Consider the following 5,341-nt stretch of genomic DNA (forward strand, 5'->3'; position numbering starts at 1 on the left):
CCACTGCTATTCAATATAGTATTAGAAGTTCTAGGCAGAGAAATCAGGCAAGAAAAAGAAATAAAGGGCATTCAAATAGGAAAGGAGGAAGTCAAATTGTCTCTATTTGCAGACGACATGATTGTATATCTAGAAGACCCCATCGTCTCAGCCCCAAACCTCCTGAAACTGATAAGCAAGTTCAGCAAAGTGTCAGGATACAAAATCAATGTGCAAAAATCACATGCATTCCTATACACCAATAACAGACTTAAAGAGAGCCAAATCAAGAACAAACTTCCATTCACAATTGCCACAAAGAGAATAAAATACCTAGGAATACAACTAACAAGGAATGTAAAGGACCTCTTCAAAGAGAACTACAAGCCATTGCTCAATGAAATAAGAGAAGACACAAACAGATGGAGAAACATTCCATGTTCATGGTTAGGAAGAATCAATATCGTGAAAATGGCCATACTGCCCAAAGTAATTTACAGATTCAATGCTATCCCCATCAAGCTACCAATGACCTTCTTCGCAGAACTGGAGAAAACCACCTTAAACTTCATATGGAACCAAAAGAGAGCCCACATAGCCAAGTCAATTCTAAGCAAAAAGAACAAAGCGGGGGGCATCACACTACCAGACTTCAAACTATACTACAAGCCTACAGTAATCAAAACAGCATGGTACTGGTACCAAAACAGAGATACAGACCAATGGAACAGAACAGAGGTCTCGGAGGCAACACAACTTATCTACAAACACCTGATCTTTGACAAACCAGACAAAAACAAGCAATGGGGAAAGGATTCCCTGTTCAATAAATGGTTTTGGGAAAGCTGGCTAGCCACGTGCAGAAAGCAGAAACTGGACCCCTTCCTGACACCTTACACTAAAATTAACTCCAGATAGATTAAAGACTTAAACATAAGACCTAACACCATAAAAACCCTAGAAGAAAATCTAGGCAAAACCATTCAGGACGTAGGTGTAGGCAAGGACTTCATGACCAAAACACCAAAAGCATTGACAACAAAAGCCAAAATAGACAAATGGGACCTAATCAAACTCCACAGCTTCTGCACAGCAAAAGAAACAATCATTAGAGTGAATCGGCAACCAACAGATTGGGAAAAAATTTTTGCAGTTTACCCATCTGACAAAGGGCTGATATCCAAAATTTACAAAGAACTAAAACAGATTTACAAGAAAAAACTAACAAGCCCATTCAAAAGTGGGCAAAGGATATGAACAGACACTTTACAAAAGAAGACATACGTGAGGCCAACAAACATATGAAAAAATGCTCATCATCACTGGTCATCAGAGAAATGCAAATCAAAACTACATTGAGATATCATCTCACGCCAGTTAGAATGGCGATCATTAAAAAATCTGGAGACAGGCCGGGCGCGGTGGCTCACGCCTGTAATCCCAGCACTTTGGGAGGCCGAGGCGGGTGGATCACGAGGTCAAGAGATCGAGACCATCCTGGTCAACACGGTGAAACCCCGTCTCTACTGAAAATACAAAAAATCAGCTGGGCATGGTGGTGCATGCCTGTAATCCCAGCTACTCAGGAGGCTGAGGCAGGAGAATTGCCTGAACCCAGGAGGCGGAGGTTGCGGTGAGCCGAGATCGCGCCATTGCACTCCAGCCTGGGTAACAAGAGCGAAACTCCGTCTCAAAAAAAAAAAAAATCTGGAGACAACAGATGCTGGAGAGGATGTGGAGAAATAGGAACACTTTTACACTGTTCGTGGGAGTGTAAATTAGTTCAACCATTGTGGAAGACAGTGTGGCGATTCCTCAAGGACATAGAAATAGAAATTCCATTTGACCCAGCAATCCCATTACTGGGTATATATCCAAAGGATTACAAATCGTTCTACTATAAGGACACGTGCACACGAATGTTCATTGCAGCACTGTTTACAGTAGCAAAGACCTGGAACCAACCCAAATGCCCACCGACGATAGACTGGATAGGGAAAATGTGGCACATATACACCATGGAATATTATGCAGCCATCAAAAACGATGAGTTTGTGTCCTTTGTAGGGACATGGATGAACCTGGAAACCATCATTCTCAGCAAACTGACAGAAGAGCAGAAGATCAAACACCGCATGTTCTCACTCATAGGCGGGTGTTGAACAATGAGAACACGTGGACACAGGGAGGGGAGCACTACACACTGGGGTCAGTTGGGGGGAAATAGGGGAGGGACGGTGGGGGGTGGGAAGCTGGGGAGAGATAGCAAGGGGAGAAATGCCAGATATAGGTGATGGGGAGGAAGGCAGCAAATCACACTGCCACGTGTGTTCCTATGCAACAATTTTGCATGTTCTTCAATGTACCCCAAAACCTAAAATGCAATAAAATAAATAAATGGAAAAAATAAAATAAAATAAGTGAAGCGCATTTCTTGCAGAGAACAAATCATTGGGTCTTATTTTTTTTAATCCATTCAGCCACTCTCTGTCTTTTGATTGGCGAGTTAACCATTTACATTCAATTTATTGATAAGAAAGGACTTACTCCTGCCATTTTGTTGTTTTGTTTTGGTTTTTGAGATGGAATCTCACTTTGTCGCCCAGGCTGGAGTGCAGTGGCGTGATCTCGGCTCACTGCAACCTCCACCTCCAGGGTTCAAGTGATTCTCCTGCCTCAGCCTGTAGAATAGCTGGGACTACAGGCACGTGCCACCACGCCTAGCTAATTTTTTGTATTTTTAGTAGAGATGGGGTTTCACCGTGTTAGCCAGGATGGTCTCAATCTCCTAACCTCATGATCCACCCGCCTCTGCCTCCCAAAGTGCTAAGATTACAGGTGTGAGCCACCACGCCCGGCTGTTATTTGTTTTTGTTTTGAGACGGAGTTTCACTCTTGTTGCCCAGGCTGGAGTGCAATGGCGCGATCTCGGCTCATCACAACCTCTGCCTCCTAGGCTAAAGCAATTCTCCTGCCTCAGCCTCTTGAGTAGCTGGCATTACAGGGGCATGCCACCATGCCCAGCTAATTTTTGTATTTTTAGTAGAGACGGGGTTTCACCATGTTGACCAGGATGGTCTCAATCTCTTGACCTCGCGATCAACCAGCCTTGGCCTCCCAAAGTGCTGGGATTGTAGACGTGAGCCACCACGGCCACCCTTGTTATTTGTTTTATGGTCTTCTCTTCCTTCTTTCTTTCCTTCCTGTCTTCCTTTTAGTGAAAGTAACTTTCTCTGCTGATATGATTTAGTTTCTTGGCTTTTTATTTTTTTTTTTTGCAGCCATTGTATGTTTTTTGGTTTAAGGTTACTATGAGGGTTGCAAATACTATCTTATAACCCACTATTTTAAGATGATAACAAGTTAACACTATTTGCATAAAAAACAGGCAAAATGAAAACTAACAAAGACTCCACACCTCAACTTCATTCCCCTGGTTTTTAACTTTTTGTTGTTTCTCTTTAGTCTTTTGTTTTCCACTTTAAGTTCTGGGATACATGTGCAGAACATGCAGGTCTGTTACATAAGTATGAATGTGCAATGGTGGTTTGCTGCACCTATCAACCTGTCATCTAGGTTTTAGGCCCTGCTTGCATTAAGTATTTCTCCTAATGCTCTCCCTCCCCTTGCTCCCCATTCCCCAACAAGCCCCAGTGTGTGATGTTTTCCTCCTGTGTCCATGTGTTCTCATTGTTCAACTCCTGCTTGTCTGTTTCTCTTTAATCTTATTGTATTGTCGATGTCTTGAAAAGTTGTTATAGGCCAGGCGCGGTGGCTCAAGCCTGTAATCCCAACACTTTGGGAGGCCGAGGCGGGTGGATCACGAGGTCAAGAGATCGAGACCATCCTGGTCAACATGGTGAAACCCCGTCTCTACTAAAAATACAAAAAATTAGCTGGGCATGGTGGTGCGTGCCTGTAATCCCAGCTACTCAGGAGGCTGAGGCAGGAGAATTGCCTGAACCCAGGAGGGGGAGGTTGCGGTGAGCCAAGATCGCGCCATTGCACTCCAGCCTGGGTAACATGAGTGAAACTCCGTCTCAAAAAAAAAAAAAAAAAAAAGAAAAGTTGTTATAGTTACTTTTGATTGGTTCATAATTTAGTGTTTTTACTTAAGAGTAGTTTACACATAACAGTGTTACAGTATTCTGTTTTTCTGTGTATTTACTATTACTCGTGAGTTTTGTACCTTCAGTTATTTCTTATTGCTCATTAATATCCTTATCTTTCTAATTGAAATGTTCCCGTTAGTATTTCTTTTTTTTTTTTTTAATAGTTCACTCTAGGCTGGAGTGCAATCAATGGCACGATGTCAGCTCACTACAACTTCTGGCGCCCAAGTTCAAGCAATTGTCCTGACTCAGCCTCTTAAGTAACTGGGATAACAGGCATGCATCAACATGCCCAGCTAAATTTTTCTTTTTTTTTTTTGAGACAGAGTCTCCTCTGTTGCCCAGGCTGGAGTACAATGTCGCAAAATCGGCTCACTGCAACCTCCACTTCCCAGGTTCAAGCGATTCTCCTGCCTCAGCCTCCTGAGTAGCTGGGATTACAGGCACTTGACACCATGTCCGGCTAATGTATTTTTAGTAGCAACGGGGTTTCACCATGTTGGTCAGGCTGGTCTGGAACTCCTGACCTCGTGATCTGCCCGCCTCGCCTCCCAAAGTACTGGGATTACAGGCGTGAGCCACTGTGCTCAGCCCTCTCTATCTCTGTCTCTGTCTCTCTCTATCATTTCTATCTCTATCTCTATTGCTTTAGCATTTCTTATAGGACAGGTCTGATGAAAGCTGAGGGTGAAATCCTTCAGTTTTTGTTTGTCTGTGAGTCTTTATTTCTCCTTCATGTTTGAAGACTATTTTCACTATACATACTATTCTGGGGTAAAAGTTTTTTCCTTTAGAACTTTAAATATGTCATGCAACTCTCTCCTGGCCTGTAAGGTTTCCACTGCAAAGTCTGCTGCTGGACGTACTGGACCTCATTGTCTGTTATTTGCTTCTTTTCCCTTGCTGCTTTTAGGATCCCTTCTCTATCCTTGACCTTTGGGAGTTTGAGTATTAATTGCCTTGAGTCAGTCTTCTTTGAGTTAAATCTGCTTAGTGTTATAGCACCTTCATGTACTTGGGTATTGATATCTTTCTCCAGGTTTGGGAAGTTCTCTGTTATTGTTCCTTTGAATAAACTTAGTACCCCTATCTCTTTCTCTACCTCATCTTTAAAGCCAAAAACTCTTAGATTTGCCACTTTGAAGCTATCTTCTAGATCCTGTAGGCATGCTTCATTGTTTTATATTCATTTTTTCTTTTGTCTCCTCTAACTGTGTATTTTCTTTTTTTTTTTTTTTTTTTTTTTTTTT

This window comes from Sapajus apella, unplaced genomic scaffold (assembly GCF_009761245.1).
Source record: "Sapajus apella isolate SASKATOON/1434 unplaced genomic scaffold, GSC_monkey_1.0 scaffold5, whole genome shotgun sequence".
Lineage (NCBI taxonomy): Eukaryota > Metazoa > Chordata > Mammalia > Primates > Cebidae > Sapajus > Sapajus apella.